The following is a 20,715-nucleotide window of genomic DNA, read 5'->3' as shown; positions in this document are numbered from 1 at the left end:
CTTTGCCAGAATTATCTTCCAATCAAGAAATATAGAAATAAACGAGCACAAATATTAGAGTGTTATCTTTTAAACGCCAAAAGGGTGAGATTTTGGCGAGTCTTTGGTTTATAAGCGAAAACATTTCCTGCGTTCTAAATATACTGTAAACGTCAAAGTTGTTTACAAAAGTGCAGTCAGCCCACGCAGAACCTAAGACATTTCATTTCAGTTTCTATACAGCTATTTAAAGAAATCAAGTCATACGATATTAGCAACAAAACGTTATAACGGCGTTCGAAATGACATGCCGACAGCACCAAGACAAATTACATTTCAAAACACTGAAAACTATAGAAAACTGATAGCTGGTTTTAAACGCTAAACGGAAATTATGTTAAAATTAGCACGCGATTGTCATAACAAACATTCTAACTGAACTTGTCTAAGCACATTCTGTTACAAAACAAAGGGAAATATCGAGGGAAATATCCCTGCCAATTAAAAAATACAATGTTCGCTAGGCTCAAGTTCTATTTTGCTACGACTTTTGTCAAGTCATGTTCCCTAGCTGATCTCTGCGTAGAGATGTTAAACGGAAAGCGCTTTACACTCCGTTACTCTGCTGGTTTAGGCGGCGTGAAAAATCCAGAACGACAGTGGGACAGAGGTAGGTCAATTACCAAATTAAACAGCGACAAACAGATTGAAGTGAATAATGCGTCTGTAATTTCATTTGGTGGACTAAGCTCAATGGCCGACAACCGTTTCGTTCTCTTAGAGGAATAGTACTCACTGTATCGCTGGGACCAGTTGTTCACGGATTGGAAAACGCTATCCAACGGATAAATCACTATTCAGTGGATAAGTGTTAACAAAACAAACTACTGATCTATCCGGTGGATAGTGTTATTCATCCTTTGAACAAATCGCGCTTGATGGACAATTTTATGCCAGTAACTTTCAAAACAAAGAGTCCTCATGGGCCCGATGAGGATAAGTAAGTAACTTTCAAAACAAGTGAAATTATGTGGCCTACCAGCAGAAAGTAAAGAGATTCTACTGATTTTAAAAGAAATCTATGTTTACTGCATAGCAAGACAACTTGATCATTTTTTTGGAAATAATTCACACTTATGTATAGCACTCTGGTAATGATGTGCGTTTTGTCCCAGCTACAGAATCCGAGACGACTTTGGTACACTTCCGCCATGGAAACAAACGTGCGGAGCGGAATCAGAACAAGATCAACAACCGATTCCAAAAGTGACAAGGGGACTGTGGGCTAGTCCGTAACATTGATTGGATTGAAAAACTAAGCACAAACCAAATGATAGATTACCTTCACACTGGCAACTTCACCAGCTTTAAAGTGGTTGTTGAAAAGAAACATAATGACAGACGCTCAAAAATAAAAACAAAGAATTTTGTTAAAAAATCCAATTTCCGGGGTATGTAAGAATTTTGCGGGATTTTGGCGGTTGACTCATCACGCAACGCTGCTCGTAACTTAGCATTGCGTGACCTCCCAGATAACGCATCCAAAGGTGACAACTCATTCAGTTGCCGGAAGTGTAGGTAATCTTTCAATTGATTACCGGTTTTCAATCCAGTCAACATTACAGACTCATCCCCTGTGCTCTCCTCCTTTTTGGAATGGACCAGTCACTTAGCCTCTTTCGCACATTTTGTTGCATTCACGCAATGAGCTCCCTGATGTCAGCACAGGACCAGATACAGGTCACAAACATCACTTTTCCATACACTTACAAGGTACATATAATAACGTAAAACATATGTCTTTCCACCTGTTTTCGCATAACTATGGTTTTCGAAAAGCATCGGGGACCCGCGGCGAAGTCAAAACATAACTCAAAATTATTTTACTTTCATTACAACACCGGCTGAGTATCGCGTATTAGACGAGTTTCTCCAGCGTGCTTATCTTCGCTTCTCCGGTAGAAAAAAGATTACAGTTTCAGTAAAAAAAGAAAGAACGCGAATCATACATATATACATTTTAGCCTCAGTTCATTGTCTTTAAGGCTTGTATCGGCCAGGACCTAAACGCATTTACCTTCAGAAGGATATCCAGAGCTTGTAACCACAAGGCCTCATCTAGGGGTGGCCTGCAAAGCAGAAAGTCTACAGCGCTGGTATAGTCCGTCGACTGTTTTTAGTGACTCGTTCGGCTGCCCCACATATTTATTTGTTTTGTTTACCAAGACCGAACCAACTTTCCCGCCATTTTTCGCCTGGATATTTCTAGTTCAAAAACGACAGACGAAACAAAAGATTAAACCACTGTAACGGGTAGTTGTCCGTTGGTATATAATAACAACAGTCTCGCTTTTGTTGTAAGTAATGTTGATATCAGATGAACCAATCGACAACACGGATGAACGTAAAGTTTGAAAGCTCTGATCACGTGAACACGTAGTATACATGTTGTGCAGCAACCTTGCACGTGCTCTCCAGACAGTCAATTTTCCCGGCATTGCGCTAACGTAAACTCACTTAAATCACGCTAGCCTCGGTGGGTTTTTCATCAACTTCTGATTAAGGTAGGCTTGAACTTTCTTTAACATCTCTTAGTCTACAAAACCGTCCGAAACTCGCAACATGACGTGCGGGAAAACGATTCGCCTCGTTACAAAATAGAATTCACCTGGAGGTTTTATTTGTCACGATTGCTAAAACCAGTACGAATAGCTTGGGATTTGTGGGATTTTTGAGGCTCCAAAACGTGTATAGAGGTCTGCATTTACACCTGCAGACTTTGGTAAAAACGTTGCTACCGGTGGAACGGCCTTTGTTTGAACGAATTGAACAGCGATTGAGGGCAAAATATCTATTCAAGTCGGTGAAGGTGAATTCTTACAACGTACGATTGTTTTGAATCGAAAATCGCATCAACAGTTACAGTCAAAGGAATCGAGCAACTTTGTAAATATTCTAATCGTGCATTTGAGACATATTTTGGTACAATATTTTTAGTCATTTGTGCAGTTCGCCAAAAGGCAGCAAATTAAGTGAAATTAACGCTTGCGACAAAAGAACACGCCTACATGTAGCCCAGATTATGAAAACCGTCGGACGCCATATAATTCAGATGAAATAGATTACTATCTCTCGTAATTTAAAGTCGCTATAAAACTAAAAACTAGACAGCCTTCGCATCACACAGGCGGTAAAACTTAGGCACGCTACAAGCTGTCTCTATGTTTCTAGTAACACAAGAGACGTGTTTTGATACACTCTCGACCACATATCGACATTGTGCGATTTGCATATTACATGTATGCTGTACACGAAGATGTTCGCACTATAAAATTAACCGAGTTTTTTTAATTTTACAGCAATCTGTGAACAGCAAGACATGGCAAACGAAGGAAATAACGTGAGTAACAAATACATATCTCTAAAAACAAATATAAAGAACTTCCATGTTACGACTCGAAGAGGAATAAAAATTGATGCGGGTTTCAATTTTCAGTTTGAATGGTTTGAATAGAGACAAACTTGTTTGGGACTATTTTTGAAACAAGTGCACGGCTTCAGATACAATAACGTAACAATTATACGATGAAGTGTTAACAAGAATGACCACCATGGATCAAACGCGAGGACAAATAAAAGCCACACGCCACAGCTTGAACCTGTTTTGTCTACGTTATCTTTCATTCCTCATGACTGATGGGGGTTTAAAGCCCCAGTTGTCTTTTACAGTTAGACGAATAAACTCGATTACTATCATGCAATGAAATCTGCCTAGAGTTATGAGTCAACAACACGACCAAAATGGAAGATAATAGAAGCTCTGTTAACATACTTCAAAAGCGTATGAAAACACAACAAAACTTAACTTTAATCGAAGCAGTACCATAATTTGCAAACACGTTAGGTGTGTTTTGACTCAATTAGCCTAGCTGACTAAACTCTTTTGTAATATTGCTCACATACTGTGTGCTAACACGGTTTAACATTTTATTGTTGTTTCAGCAACACTTGCAGTATAGGTAAGTGGACAACTCTTTTATACTAGTTACGTGTACATGTAGCTGTTATCTAAACATAAATTTTGCAAGTGAAATGGATATTCATTCTGACACTGAAAGCAAGCAACAATTCCATTATGCTGTTGGCAGTGTATGATTTCTATAACAGAATTATAAGATAATAATGTAACACAACCAAGCTAAACTGACCACTGATAATTATAACACCTCTGAATTTCTTCCTACAAACACATATCTCTGTCTATACTAGAATTGTTATCCACTTCTGATGAATAGAAATGCATAGTGGTGTATAAATATTTGTACTCAGTATATATACGTACTGTACTTGTTTCCCTTGCAAGAATGTACTGTACAGTGGAACCCCACCTTACTGCAACCCTGTTAATACAGCAACCTTGCTATAACAGCCACTTTACTTTGGCCTTACTAAGAGCCAGTCAGTCATTTTCTTATTAACCTCTTAAATAAAGCACCTTGTTAATAAAGCCAGATTTTTGCACCATGGACCCTCTGCTGACTGGATCAACAGGATTCCACTGTACAATAATTTAAAGTGTATACCAAGCTCAACAAAATGGCACACTTAAAGTTGAAAATATGCAATAATGAGGCCTTCCAAGGGGTTTTGGCGACAGGCGACATTGCTCCAAAATAGCTAAAAATGTAGCGACAATCTTGTTCCAGAACACTGACAGCAGACAGAAACTAGCACTGAAAGGGTGTATATTTGCAACAGCGACAATGTTCCCTCGCCAAATAGGCGACAAGTGGGTTAGAAACACGCGACAAAGCTACATGAGAAACCCCCTTGGAAGGCCTCAATAATGCCACACACTGAACCTTTGTGATATTGAAGAGTTACTCCCCATTTCTACTGGCTAAGTTTGAATCCTGAGCTGGGTTGTTCAAAAGCTGATTAACACTTAACCATTAACCATTAATTCTCTTGTATAACAGTACTTACTTCTGATTTGCCTTCATTCCAGAGATATAATAAGATCACTCATACTTGAGCAGGATCCCATACTAGACCTAGATCAGGTAAGAAAAAAAATTAGTAAAGCTTGATGAATAATTTTCAAAAAAAAACAGGGTTATTTGCAGGGTTATTTTACTGTTTGCATTAATCCAAGGAGATAATATTACAAATGTTGAATCAGACTAGTTTTGTTTTTAAGGATTAAAGGAGTTTATTTAAAAATACTGTATAATGTTTTATTGGGTTTTATTCTCAAAGCCTCCAGGCAAAAATGTGTTTAAGTAAGATTGCCAAGAGACCTTCATGTGACATCACAACATACAACCTCTTTCTAATTATAAAATTGTTTTGATTGGCTGCTGATTGGTACCATAATTGAATGCAAACCTCTGGCCAATTTTTTTTTCCTGTATCCCAAAAATTCTTAGCCAGAAGGACTCTACCTGTAGACCATTTGCAGTTTTTGGCTGTTTTTGCCAAAGCATAAACTGAAGTTAATGTTTAGCCCAATAGATCCTTGCACTCCACGCATCAGTATGTGATTTTCCGGCAATCAATTTCCCGCCCCTCAAACTGCAAACATGTATTCTTATCCCCCTCTTTTATAATTGATTCGACGGTGGAATGGTGAAATCAGCAGAATGTGTATCTTTAAGCAGTTAAAAGGGAACCGTTGTAAATGTTATTCTTGGTTTTCATGTTACGTCATAAAATTCTGAAATCAAAATTCACTACGCCTGCTAAATTTTCGTTGTCATTAGACGTAAGATAAACTAAAAATATATCTTTTTGCAAATTTCCAGATCGATAGTGTTATTCGTTTTTTAAACAGAGCATTTTGAATATTTGAGTTCTCCGTCATACGTGACATCAAGCTGAGTGCCGTGACAAAGCTGTTTTGTTTGAAAAAAGACCTTTCCTTTCCATTTTCAGCAGATTGAACATTTCAGATATAATAAGTGGTGTTTATGTGAAACTGTACTAGCTCATGAGCCAAAGATTGCCGCTGCTGTAAACAGAATTGAGTTCCAGATGGTTTCTCTGACATCACGGCGGCCATATTTGTGTCCCTCGGAAGGACACATTTATGGCATCTCCATACTAAGCTTTATAAATTTGCGTGGAAAGGTTCAGCAAATAATTAACTCGTGAACGGTACATCGCACAGATCTGAAACTTGGAGAAATTGTTTATCTATTTATCGTCTATAATATTTGAAATTCATAGCTTCTGTAGTTGAATGGTTTTGAATTTAGTTTTGATTGCATAACAGTGAAAACCAGCAATTGGCCAATCAAAGGATTGAAATTAAACGCACGTGCTTTCATTTCACCAGCCAATCAGTCCCAAGTAGTTCCACATTGTTCATGCTCGAGTACACCGATCGCAGTCGATCTCCACTCACAATTCAGTTTCTTGCTTGACTCGAGCGTTTATTTCCCCTCCCACCCTCCGCTTTCGTTTCTCGTTTCCAGGGATTACCATTTTTAGGCGTAGCTTTTTACATAGGTGCCTACTTTTTATCTGCTTCGTTTTTTTACATTATATAGACATTATGTATTTTTCTATTTATATATATAGATATTTAAAAAAAAACTATCTTGTAATACCTTTAAAGTTTTTGTTAATAAATGGTTTTGCTGGCGACAACCCTTCAGTCACACACTGAAGTGATGCCTGGGTTGCCTTAGCTTGGGTGAGAAATGGTGGTCACATCCACTTCCCCTCACTATCATCCCTCCAGGAGCTTGGCATAGGTACATGCCACCCTGCCTCTGTGCCCCATGACACCCATCTTACAGTCTTATATGCCACTCGCTGACACTAGCCCCGAGTACTGGCCTCGCACGTGGCAGGCAGCTCTCGGGTCCAGGACAACTCTTATCCCCACACCTTTCTCCCACTTAAATGGTGTCTTTCCTATTGCGCGTGACATTAAGCAGGTATGCTTGGCAAGGACGAAAGGGTCGAAGCCCAGGGGGGGTACTCGGGATTTCAAGTGACAGAGATGATCGAATGGGGGCAAAAATCAAGACCCAAAAAAATCCCTAGGGCTTCCACCAAAACCCAAAAAAAACCCTTAACCAAAAATGAACCCCCAAGAATCAACAACAAAATATGTTAGTTTTTTTCGACTTTTTTTGCTTGTTTACAAGCAAAAATAAGGAGAATAGCAGTTATGTGGGGTAATCTGGAACCGGAAGGAACCACATTCTCGTTAACTCTCAAGGGAATACTTTCCGCTGTGGGTGATCAAAGCACGTGACTTGTAAAGTGTCACTCTATAGTTGTGCTTCAGCACTTCCGTTCTTGTAGAAAAAACGTGACTTGTCAAATTTACAAACGTTACATAACAATCAAAAACGTGAGTAGCCCAAATCTTACGTCACATAACCAATTAAGAATGTACTAAGGGGTTCAGCGCTCGAAGGCAGCGAAGTTTAAAACGATTAAGAACGCAATTTGTACTGGTACAAGTCTTCAGGCGCTAATATTAATTTAACCTAAAACGATTAACAACGCAAATTTGTACTGGTACAAGTCTTTCACACACTAAAACGTTGCCAATAGTTAACCAAAGGGAACTCATTTCGAGACAATTGATTATTTCTGCTGAGTTGCACAATTTAGAATTGCAACATCATTAAATGTGTTAAGTGATATTTACAAGTGTTTTGTAGCCTGTTGTGAAATTACTTCCGGTGGAAGCAGTAAATGCTAAAGGGTTTTGCTTCTGTTCAGAAGTTAATGCATCGCCATTAGAAAAATAAACAGCAACTGTTTTACTGGAAATGTAGTCGTTAGAAATGGCATGTGTAGCCGTAAGGTAAAGAATAACGCGAGGAGAAGCGGCTTTTGGTAATATCCAAACGAAAATTTACTTCTCAATGTGGGGTTAAAATTGCGTGACGAGACAAAAGGTAACTCTGTCGTGCGTAACCTTTATCGGGAACCCTGCATTAAGCCGAGTAGAAATCTTTCTAACTCGAAAGAAAACAACTATTTCGATTAAAGGCAAACGTCAAAGTTTACCATTTTTAACCAAGCCAAAGTATATGAGTTGCAAAGCACCCAGCCGTCGCGACTGACAAGTACAGCATTTCCTCCGCGAAAATAAAAAAAAATGCTTGAACTGAAAGACGTTTGAATTCTTCCATGATATGTTCGAACAACAATGCCCAGGATAAATTACCTTCTACTCATACTAACTTCATGCAAAAAAAGTCGATATCTCGAAGAGATCTTTGATTATTTATTTGCAGAACTACGCAGCTAAAGCACTACGACAAATCTTAAGATCATTTTAAATTCCCAAAAAATCCCTACTTTAATCAAAAATACACTTGGCAAATTTTCCTACCCCAAAAAATCCTGGAATCGAAACTTTCAAACCCAAAAAAATCCTTCTATCATCCCTGTCACTCTAAATCCCGAGTACCCCCCCCCCCCCTTGGGGATCAAAGGTGTAAAGCACATGGGAAGCAAGTACAGTCATACACAGATGCTGCATGTAAGTGGGGAGTTCGGAGAGCCCAAGCATTCCCCTCTTCCTTCCTCCTTAAGTTGTGGGACAGTTTGTGACATTTACATGATAAAGTAGGTGGTATGTGGCCTTTAACTTATGAAAACTGGTTAAAGGAAGAGTTCAGGGAGAGAAATGAAAAGCTACAGTAACTGTAGTTGTTGTTTATTTGCATGTCTACTGGATTGAGCAGAATCTCTTCTGCTCTTCTGACTCACACACAGTGGCACATAAATTTTGAACACTGAAAGATCAATAACTGGTCAGAAAGAAATTCATAGCCTGGGCTCTTCTCCTTCAGATTCCACTTGTGTGACTGGTTTTACAGTGTATGTCGACTGAATTTCAGTGTGAAAAATTCGCCAAATTAATTTCCACTTTTTTTATCAAACAGGTTGTTCCTGAAACAGATGATGGCACAAGGTACATTGTACAATCTACCAGCAATCTTAACATAAAATTGAAAAATATATGTACATGTTGCAACACATTGGTTTGTATATTACAGCCCCTTTTCAGACGTGTTACATGCATAACAATGATTTTTCAACCTGAACTTTCAACGTGCTTCTAGCTGTTGACATGCTATGTAACCAGGCCAGCAATGTAATGTTTCATAAACATGGCAGATTTCTCAAATGCTTTTGATAACAACTTTGGTACTGTTAAGATTTATTTGGGATTCCAATTCTACAGGAAGCAAATAATATGAATTGAATCAGTAGTGGAGAGGAGCTGCGAAGAAGACTACTATTTGTGCTCATTTTTTTTTTTTTTCATTTCATTTCGTTCATTGTAGAATGTTGGCAGAAGTAATGATTCAAAACTTCCAAATGCGTGCCCACCAAGCCCAAGAGTGGCAACTGTTCACGGATTTGCCAAACGAGATGGTGAGTACCACATCATGGTATTTGTCATTATATGTGTAGTTTGAAAACTTGTACGATCCTTTGAGTGAGTGATAATTATAAGCCTGGGAAAGGGCATTCGACAACTGAAGTGGAAGTCATCACCAGAGTAATTTGCCAGTTGTTGCCTGTTCCAATCTGTCTATTGTTACATGTATAGTCAAATTAGTGTCAGTTCTTTTTGCACATGTAGTCAAAAGCTCATTTAAGGTCAAGAAAAAGAATTCAGAATTGAGGTGCATGCAGCTTGCAGTTGTTAATTGGCATTTAATGAGTTGTGTTCATTCTAAGTTAGAGTGATCTTGTTAACTGTAGAGTCAGTAATGAGGCCCTGCCAGGGTAAATTCCGACTAGCGACATGGCCCAAAAAGTAGCGACAGCACATGAAATGAAATTGCGACAAACAATAATCTTTCTTGCCAAATTCCGACAAGTGACAAAAAGGCCTAGAATGGCCGATGAAACAGCGACACCAAGCATTTTGAAATTCAGACAAGCGACTCCGGGAACCCCCTGGCAGGGCCTCAGTAATTGAACGTAGTCCCAGACAATTCTGTGGTTTGTAAGTTGATGGCGTTTAGCAGTGTGATTGTTGATATTGATGGCACCATTGTGCCTTGCTCATACACAGAAAATTTGTGTTTACTCAACTGATTCCAACAATTGCATGTCTAGCACCTCACAAATGACAGTTAAATCCTCAAGTCCCTTGTGGAAATATTTACACAAACTGGATTCCTACATTTTGTATAATATTATCTGTAAGTTTGATTATTTCTTCAACTACATGTAGGGAGGAGAGGCACTATGAATGCTCAAGATCCTACAGAGTTTAAAGTTAAAATTTTATTTAAGGTATTTTGTGTTTAATAATTGAACAAAAACTTTATTGTTAATAATTACTTTTTGTAGTTTAAAGCATACTGTACATGATTCACATACATGTACATAGGACTGGCCTGTAAATATTCATATAAAAATGTTCAAATTAAAAAACGTTCAAGCAAAAAAAGTTAAATATCAATTTAAGCCCTTTGGGCTCAGTGTCTTGTGTCCCCATTTTGGAGCTTTATATTTGAAAATTTATCTCTTTTGAATCTTTTCATTGTTTGCTGGGGACTTTGCTGGCTGCAGCGTTCAATGTATTGAAAATTGTAATCCCCCCACCTGCAATACCATGACTTACTTTTGGGAAAATTTTCCAAATGATCCCCCCCCCCCCAAAAAAAAAAAGAAACAAACAAACAAACAAACACAAATTTATGACTTAGGCTCATTTAGCCACTTGGCTCCTAAATATTTTAAACTGGTAGCAAATTCCAAAAAGTTGGTCGCCATTTTTTATTAAGACAATTACAAAATAAACACTTTTTTCCTTGTAGTTGTACTAGATATAGACAGTCCAAAATTGTGAAAGGGAATAGTCCTTCAATTTCACCAATTCAAATCAAAGAATCATGACAACATTTCCTTTCGAATTGAGGATAAATTGCTCCTGAAACATACAGTAATCTGAAATAACTGGAGCCCCAGCTTATGCAACATTAACACACTATTCCATCAAAATAGAACTGACAATAGATTTTCGTTCAAACTTTGCCTACTGGTTGTTCATCTTAATTAAGGGAACTTTATTTTTGAAATAAGAAAGAGGGATCCCGGTATTGGTTTAGGAGCAGAAGACCTTGAATATACCCCATAATTCCTCACAATATCAGCTTTCAGAAACATTATTTTTTGAACCGCAAAACGCAAAATATAACTACAAATGTACCACATCGACTTCAAGGAACAATTTAATAAATTTTTCCTGATTAAGGCACGCAGTTTCAATTGACACTGATTCAACTTGTTCCTAACATGCAGTGATCTTGTTGTCTTGTGATCTTATATTATCATGAGTACGGGCTAAGTTCACATTTCCGTTGATTATTTATTTTTCTATAATTATTATAGAAATTTTTTTGTATTCATTTTATAGAAAGAAGGTGATTGCTAGACTCAGAAAATGAGAAGAAATGATAGGTCCTGGTAATCGTTTACGGGAAAACGACGATTTATCTCTCTTGCGAGCCAATTAAGCCATAATAAAAAGCCGCCATTTTCTGAATGTGCATGTACTAATCATGCCTAAAATTATTCGCAATATGGCATCCGCAATGCAATACTGAGGAATGACCTTAAACATATTTATTCATGTTCAATACCTAGCCATTACACTGTTGAAAATAGATATTAAGTAACAACTAAATCAACAATCATTTCTCCAACAAATGGAAGGAAAGTTTTCTTACAAATGAAGTGGCTCTTTTATGCTTCATTTGCTACTGATAAATAATATTAGAGGCTTTCTTCGTATGGCATGATAGAAAACAATTTGTTCTTTGTCATGCCATATGAAGAAAGCCTCTAATACCATGAACACAACAAATAAAGGTTTACAACATGAACTTGATGGCCCACATGGTACTCTACTGATAATAATTATTAATTCCCTCACTCATTTTAAATTTAAATGAGCGCACTCGGCAGACATGGTTGTCAAAATGCAGTGAAAGATGAGCCTGCAAAATTTGCATGTGCTACAAAGAGGACACTAGAATGGGTCATATATAACGTGAAACGTTACCTAAATCCAAGATGGCGTCCAGTGATGATAGATTTTCGTTAATCGTGCATGTGCTGCATTTCAGAAACAAACTTAACAAGGTAGTTTGCTGCAGATTTACCTTTACAAATCTTCAACATTCTCTAGATCTTTAGGTAAGGTGTGATGAAGCATTCTATAAGTCACCAATTTTTTTGGCGACTATTATTTTCAGGATTTGGTCGCCAAAGTGAAACATTTAGTTGCATTGGCACCTGTATTAGGCTTTGCACCTGTTTCTGTTTTGTACCTGAAATCTGAAATGTCTTAATCCTTTAAAGGTGTCTCATTCTGACCCTATCAAAAGTTTGAAGAATATGGCCCCCAATCCCCAATCCAGTATTTCTTCCTCTTCCTCCCCCCACCATTGTAAAACAGAAAAAAAAAATTGGGACCACACACTGTCTCCTCCAGCCCTGCCCCCATCCCCTCCCACCAAACTCCCTGTATTTAATTACTGGTTCCTATATGTCACGGGGATTTCACAGTTTTTTGGTTTAAACTGTTCTGAAATAAGTGGTAGGCAAATTTACCCATGAAAAACATTGTCTTTGAACATTTAACGGAAGATATAACCTTTATTTGGGGAAAGAAATCAAATTTTAGCTATAAATATTCATTTTTTTGAAGGCACACAGAAACAACTTGAAAACGTTGGCTAACATTTTCAAATTGCAATCCATTTCCATTCTAGCCATCTGCAGCCAAACATGCTTTTAAACAGTTTTAGTGCTCTAAAATAGCAATTGTTAATAAGAATGGACCATTATTTTTAGGTTTTCTACGACACAAATATAAATTTGGGCTGTTAAAAAATCTGTTGAAATCTGTGACATTAGTCCCTTTAATAGGGAAGATAATAACATCAAACTTTTGTTATGAAAAAGCTGGTCATGTACGTGTTAATACTGTACATGCACAGGCTTCTACTGTAATGATTTTTTGGTAAAAACTGCTTGTCATCATGAATTTTTTTACTTATCGAATGCATCTTTCATGCACGTATGTCTGTAAGGTTAATAATGAAGCAAAGTCTGGTTACCGTATTTATTCGATTAAGCACCCAACCTCAAATAAGCGCCCACCTCGAATAAGCGCCCACCCTGTAGGTAGGAAAAGTTAATAAGCGCCCAGCCTCGAATAAGCGCCCACCCCCACCCCACTAAAATAAGAGCACAAGAGGAAATTTGATTATTGTTGAAGTTGAGATCAAAATTGTCTAAGTACTTAACTAAGAGACTATCCCGAAGACCGAGTTTTGTTTAGTTTCTTACTGAAACTTTCAATGAACATTTAAAATTGAGCTTTCGTACACCTTCACGTTTACGTTATTATACATTGTTTTCTTGCAAAATAAAGGTACTACTTGCTAAAAATGGTGAATAAGCGCCCAGCCTCGAATAAGCACCCACCCTCAAGGTCCAAAAATTTAATAAGAGCCCGGTGCGCTTAATCGAATAAATACGGTATTTAGAAGTAAAAAATTTATTTAGGATAACAGAATGTTGAAATTCCTTCTATTGCTAGAAAGCTGATGTCAACTCGGCCTCATTCATTGATTGACTTCAAGAAAATTTTAATATAAACACAAGTCTATCCCTTGTAAAAATTTTACCGCGATCGCGGCGCGATCGCGCCGCGATTGCGCCGCGAATGTCGCGCCGCGACTGACGCGATCGCGCCGCGATTTGTTGTCATCGCGACGCGATCGTGCGTGACGCGATTGTAAATGAACGCGAACGCGCCGCGATAGTTGCAATCGCGCCGCGAATGTCGCGATCGCGCCGCGATTGCCGCGATAGTCACGATCGCGGCGTGATGAGTGCGATCGCGGCGCGATTGATTACCACCGCACCGCGATTTGGGGGGCTGGAATAAATCTCGGGAAGTGTTCCCGGCGAGAACTCACTTCTCGATCACCGGGAGAAAGTCAATATGCTTTGAAACTCTCACAAATCATGCTGTGGTCGTAACGCAAATCATGACTTGTATTGATGAAATAAACTTTAAGTACTAATCAAAGTAGTTATAAAACTAGTTTGATTTAAAATGTCGAAAAACATTTTATTACTTGACGGTGAGCCGTGAGGACGTGATTCCCACGAGAAAAGTTTTATTTAGTTTTAGTCTAGACGAACTGGCGCGACAAAGCGGCGCGTGATAATGAGTATAAAAAATAAATTAAAAGATAAGAATTTTTATTTCTTAACAGTCCGTTTTTTAATCTTTTCAAACACTTTGTTTCTTTCTTTTCTTATCTTTGAGGAACCTTAATACCTTTGAGCAATCTAATGACAAATTTCTGTCGGCCATTTTCTTCAAATGCAAATACAATCAGGAATTCGCTGCAATTGCGTTTTTTGCATTGAAAAATCCTCTATATGGCATTTATATTAATTTAATTGTGGCTCCGAAGAGGCTGTCAGAATGAGCTTTTTTTAGAGCTTTATATTTACCTTCCCGTAGACCACGATCGTAGACCACACACATCGAAGTCCTTTCCCGCCTTTTGCCGCAAGTTGTCGTGAACTGAGCGTTACGATTGGCTGAGTTAGGTCACGTAGTGCATAGTACACGCAATCGATCGCCACGCCATCCCAAGCAGAAAAGAAATTTTATTTCGAGAAAGTTGGTATGTTTTCTCTTCACAATCAGGACTGGAAAATGTGTTCTTTTTTAGCTGCTTCTGTTAATAACAAGAGTTTAGAAGCGACCTAACTTGAGGGAAAAGCGTCTCTGTGAAAACTGCTAGAATTTGTTTTGTTAATTCGAGCGACAGCTTGTTTATAATTTCAACAGCGCTTCGTCGCTTCGTCATGGACTTTGTTGACTGAACTACAGCTGAACTGTGATTTTTTAAAAAAATGCAAAACTCGAACAGTGGAAAGAGGAAAACATTTTGATGATAAGGACCATTCAATGCAAAGTTGTACCTGTTGATGCTTGGGACTTAAGTGTTGTATTATTTAAAAAAGCTTCGGGGAAAAGAAAGCGCATCTTCGACAGTTCGGCTTCTTCGCAGATGCAAGAGATAGTTCGCTCGTTTGGTAGATCACATCATTGCATCTTCTTTCGCTTGAGCACGAGTAAAAGGTTAGTTGCCGTTATGTATGTGTTGTTCACACTTTACAGAAGAACTGTTCACTTATTTGCTTGTAAACTAAAGACTCAATCACGCTCTCCGGCGAAATTTAATTGTGCTCGGCAGCGAAACTGGCCATCTTTTTCTGTAAGCTTCTGTAAATAAATGATGTTGTTTCGATACAGTCTGTGTGTTTGTTTTGTCGGTATGCAAAACGCCAAGATAATTGTTTTTAAATTTATAGATTTAGGCGCGATCCAAGCCAAATCGCGGCGCGATTCCCGACCCATCGCGCCGCGATGCGAGAATCGCGGCGGCCAAAAACGCGGCGCGAATCGCGGCACGAATCACGGCGCGATCCAAGCCGATCGCGGCGCGAATCGCGGCGGCCAAAAACGCGGCGCGAATCGCGGCACGATCGCGTCACGATCGCGGCGGCCAAAAACGCGCCGCGATTCGCGGCGCGATCGCGGTAAAATTTTTACAAGGGATTAAATACAGGGTGGTTATGGGGTTTTGCATGACGCATGATGTGAGGAGTTGTAACGTTACGCAAGCCAACTACATGTACATGTACAATCCCAAGTCAACCTTGAGTCACAAGTCAAGCTCTAGTCAAGCAATATTTTTTTTGTTTTTGTTAGGAAAAAAAATAGCAATATACAGTGTACTAGGAAAAAATATAATTCCACTAAAGGATAACAAAGGCATGACTTCGCTTTACAGAAGAATATTTTCCAAAAGTTCGACTACTCTGCACAATCAATTGGCAGTGAACAAGTAACTTGTTCGATGCGCAAGTTTTAAAACAAAAATTAGCCCTCTCATTTGATGAATTACAATGTAATTAACATCGAAAACAAAACATCAAGAGGTTTATGAATGTCAAGCAAGAACGGCGGATTTGAATGAAGATGGCCTGTTCGTTGAAATATGTAGTTGATAAGATCTATTTTGGACAGGACAAAATGAATGACTTTCTATCACTAAATTTAGAATGTATGTATTTTATGCGGTCATAAAATTTGTACTTTTTGGCGTTATCTGTGAAAACATAGGCTGAATTCCATGCAAATACTCAGAAGCAATGTATAAATTATTGTTAAATAGAAAACTTTTAACAAAGGCTTGCGCGTGACACATGAAAACAGCTCAGACCTGGCCATTATCTGTGAAATGCCAGTCTAGTTTGATGCGTGTTCTGTTTATTTTTATTTGTGTGGATCATGATTTGTGATTCCAGCTGAAAATGTTCATGGAAACTGGAAATATATTACATGGACTATTTTTACCTCATGGCAATGAGGTTAAGTTATGGACCTCGAATTCCCTCACTCGCTCAACCACTCCATTCTGATATCAAACCGCAATTAATTTATGCATTAAACGGTAAACGTGCTGACAGAAAGGTTCCTTAAAATGCAACCAACGTTTCCAGGGTCTCTCTCTTACAGGAAACGAAGTTGATTATTCACAAAAGAAATTTCCTAAGTGCAAAAGAGGATCAAAGGTTACAGTTTATTCTGGTGGTAAAAAAATATAAATTCGTAATTCAAAACCTGAGAGCACAAGCAATCAATGACCCATTTAGGCAAGAAAACATTCACAGCAAATGAAGTGAGATTGTGACATTACTGATAGCAGCTATAAGCTACATTGCAGTTACACTTGCCATGTGACGTGCTTCAGAAAACATGAGATCCACGCAGCACATTTTTGTTTCACGTCACATCATCTTGTGTCATGTCATCCATTTTTCATCTTTTTGAGTCGAGCAGAAACACAAAGTGCTCGGGCTTATCTTTCTCTCAAATTTTATCCACTGCTCAAAAATAATTCTATACGTGCTGACAGAAAAGTAAACATATTTGCAAAACAAATTTTCCTAATGCTACAGAGGATCAAACGTTACACTGAAATATTTTGGTGGTGAAAAAATAGAATTCGCGCTAGGAAGCCTGAAAGCACGAACCATCAATGATGCAACTCCCATGGAAAAATAAAACATTCAAAAGCAAATGAAGTGAGATTGTGTTACATTATTGGACGCTTATTTGGAAAAAAATGCGAAAGTCGGCACTTCATGGAATTACCATGAGGTTGCTCGAAGAGCGTTTGATTACATCAATCTACAGTACAGTCGAAGCTCTCGTAAGCGGACACCCTCGGGACACGAAAAAAGTGTCCGTAACTGGAGCTGGCCCCTTACGAGAATGATTGTCGTAAGCGGCCACTAGAGTTGTAGGGGATAAGTGGTCGCTTACGGGAGCTTGCCCAGCTAACAATAACCGAATGGACGTGGATCACGACAAAACAAACACCGAAATGTGGTACTGTAATTACTGTAAAATCATTGTGACGAACGGCGATGTGAAGTTAATTGATAAAAACAAGATGCAGAGGTTGTTAAAAGGATTTTCGTTGGGGTGTCCGCTTACGGGAGCTTAAAAACTAGGAAAAAGTCTACGTCGTAATCTCTGAACGTGTCCGCGGTCGCTTACGAGAATGTCCACTTACAAGAATGTAAAAATACAGAGTTTGTGTGGGAGTTAAAACGGGGTGTCAAAGAAGGCGGCCGTAAGTAGAGCTGTCCACTTACGAGAGTGTCCGTTAAGAGAGCTTCGACTGTAGTCAGAAGCACCAATTGACAAACAACACAAATCATGCTAGTTGGCTATTGAAAGGTCAAATACCACACAAATATTAACTAACTCAGTTTAAGCTTATAGGTGAAAAGATCTCAGAAAAAAAATGTGATTCGTGATTCAAAGGACTATACTAGGCTCATGATTCATGACTAGGACCACCCACTTACCACTCAGTATATTATATGGCTTCAAATAGCAATGTACCAACAAACCTTTTGTTGTCATCAATGTGATAGCTAACATAGCTGCTGTTCTTTGTTGAAACAACTTGTAAAACCTTTTGCTTGTATTAACAATTAAGACACCTCAATCCTAATGAAAAGAGAAACAAAAATTACTTTTTAATGTGACATAAAGCTTGGGAAGGTTTAACAACAAAGTGGGAATATCGTAAAAAATGTTTTGGTTATTCATCGTGGTAGAGTACAATAATAATAAAGTATTTTTCCTTTGTCTCACGACGTAGTCACGTGTGATAGAGATCGCGACGTTTCGACTGCACACTGCTAGTCTTCATCAGGCGATAAGGTCGACTGGCTGTGCGTGAACTTATAAAGCACGCTGCCGCGCTGTGACACAACAACAGGAGAACTGTACGACAGCGGACCGCTGTACCTGGATGTTAGCATAGTACTGTGAATTATTTTTTCTGGTGTCCCGAATACCATGTTTATTTTCTTCTCTGCTTCTTTGATAATTCTACCATTTTGATAAAAAATTGAGTAGGGGCATACAGAACACCTGGGCACTTAATTTGTGTGCAGACTCAAAACCCATTTCTTACTGTATACCTGAATATCAAGACAGTATTGACCTTGTTAAAGCACTGTGCTGAAAGTTTGGCATGGACTGTTACAAAAGTAATGCTATTAACAATGTTCACACTGACAACTGGTGTGAATGTACAAGAAGTTACAAAAAAAAGTCAGGTGGTTAGAAAATGTTACTGCCATCTGTAACTTAAGTGTTGTGTGACACTAAAGTAGTGTGTGACTGCAAATCATGTCACATTCACACATTAATAATTATTGTGATGCAACAGCAACTAATTACCTGAGAAAATAAGCGATAGATGTTAAGTCACTACATTGTATATATGGTGTTCTGCAATAGATTGTTTTCACATGACGTCATCAAGTACTAAAATCCAAAACTAGACAGACCCTAAAGTTTTTATCCACATTAGGCCAGGCATAACAGGTACTAAGAGTATATCTGTTCGCAACTTTTCAGCTCACTAGCAGCCTTCATTTGGAATCCAGCACATTTTTAATTTCAGAGTTATCTTGGTGCGTGACATAAGGTCCGGATCATGTTGGCAAAAAATATATACATATTTAACTTTTGATTTTTGGCCATTTGAAAAGTTAAAGTAGATGGGAAAGTGTCTAGGTAAATTTTTGTTTGCTCGGTACAGATAATCAGTGGCTTGAATAGCCCATGTAAGTTCCAGATGTTTACGCTTTTTTTGGCGGCCATATTGGTGTACCATGGAGGTGCACCAATATGGCAGCTCCATACTGGGCTCAGTAAATTTGGGATAAAGTTAAAGTTTGGGTACAGACCTAAAACTTGGAGAAATGAATTCTTTATTTATTTCCTATAATATTTCGTTGTCTTGACTTCATTCACTGATTGGTTTTTTAATTTGAATTTTTGTTGCGTGACAGTGAAAACAATCTATATAATGGGGTGCGTGACTTGGAACACTGATGTGAAATGTGTTGGAGAGGTACCCAAAAATTATGTGATGTTTAAGCATTGTGCCATCTAGAAGATTCGTACAATGTTCACTGGGTTACTTGTCACTGGTGCTGCATTACATGAAAGAGTGTGTGACTTAGGGTAATCCTAATCACTGAACTGCTATCAGTGAAGCAAATCCAAGGGAAACGACTTTAAAAAAGTCGGGATTCCACTGTAGAAACTTTTTTATGGACACAGAAATGAACATATACACAGTCAGGAAACACCTAAATAAATTCAACGAGTGAAGCAGTTAGTTTAACTTAAGCTTATCAAAAAAGGAGATCTTTTCTCATTACATTTCGCCCGTGCTTCGCTTGCTCTGCCCAAGTTCCTGTGGAGTTCGCCAAACGAGTCGTTTTAACGACTAGAGTTATACGAAATCCTGTGATAACGTTTCTTAGATGGAAACTCAAGGAAACGATTTACAAACCTGCATTTGATTGAGACAAAAAAAAAAAAAAATAACCGCTATTATGGGAATATGCCGCGTTCAATATTCAGTCTATATATTCAACTGCGTTCCGAGACGATGTTGAATTCTGAATTCTGCAATCAAACCCCTAAAAACAAAACACAGATTTGCAACCCTTACTTGCGAAACTGGCAACGTGTTTTCGACTTGAAGATTCGCTCTAGCTCTGTCTTCTGCTGTTTTGTCGGTATTTTAATTTAAGCGTTAGCCGGTAAGCGTTAAGCTCAGCTTTTGTTAGCTTACTTCTTTTAAGAGTGTCTTCTTAGTTGTGCCGAAAAAAAATAACGTGAAACAAACTGCACTTTCTTCGTTTAAACAACGAACTCGAACACGTTTCTGGTACGTGAACGAGCATTCACGAACATGTTCATCGTAGTAAGTCCTAGTAAGCTTATGAAAAACATTAAATTAAGCAACCAAGTCTGCGTTTTTCCTTTGACATAGATATTCGTTTTTCCTGATCCTTACTTACCAAAATATTGCTTCCTTGATTTCTCAGCCCTCAAACACGTTTAATAAAATAAACGGACGGTAACACGAGGTTTTGCAGGCGAACAGCGGTCAACAGCACATCAGTAGTTTGTGTCAAGCCTGGTCAAGCTCCCAAGGGAAACTAAATTACAAATGGACCCCACCTCTCCCTACCCCCCTCTCCACCAGTCCAGTCGCGGCTTCGAGCATACCGTACTGTACTCTACTAATTTTA

At 38.5% G+C, this 20,715-nt stretch overlaps 2 long non-coding RNA genes across 7 annotated transcripts in view; one reads left to right on the top strand and one right to left on the bottom strand.

Moving 5' to 3' along the window:
- LOC144631481 (uncharacterized) overlaps window positions 1-20,715 on the bottom strand; it is a 43,509-nt gene that overhangs the window by 17,406 nt on the left and 5,388 nt on the right. For 2 of the 5 annotated variants that reach the window (XR_013566749.1, XR_013566746.1), the window contains exons 2-3: window positions 18,001-18,100; window positions 4,966-5,033 (exon numbers count right to left, since the gene is read on the bottom strand). This is a non-coding gene — a long non-coding RNA (uncharacterized LOC144631481). Of the gene's footprint in view, window positions 1-4,961; window positions 5,034-18,000; window positions 18,101-18,602; window positions 19,321-20,481; window positions 20,622-20,715 lie in introns of those variants that run through there. The other 3 variants (XR_013566747.1, XR_013566748.1, XR_013566750.1) reach the window with 3 other exon arrangements.
- On the top strand, window positions 350-13,649 carry LOC144631479 (uncharacterized). 2 transcript variants are annotated; one of them, XR_013566743.1, is made up of 8 exons: window positions 350-649; window positions 1,155-1,752; window positions 3,339-3,379; window positions 3,982-3,998; window positions 4,988-5,042; window positions 8,898-8,926; window positions 9,303-9,393; window positions 10,205-13,649. It is a non-coding gene; the product is annotated as an uncharacterized LOC144631479 (long non-coding RNA). The 2 variants fall into 2 exon arrangements; XR_013566744.1 differs by lacking the exons at window positions 350-649; window positions 1,155-1,752 and adding an exon at window positions 2,239-2,543.

This window comes from Oculina patagonica, chromosome 12, assembly GCF_052425735.1.
Source record: "Oculina patagonica isolate OP01 chromosome 12, crgOcupat, whole genome shotgun sequence".
Taxonomy (NCBI): Eukaryota; Metazoa; Cnidaria; class Anthozoa; order Scleractinia; family Oculinidae; genus Oculina; species Oculina patagonica.
The sequence above is the reverse complement of the archived record's forward strand: the minus strand, read 5'-3'. Positions and strand labels throughout refer to the sequence as shown.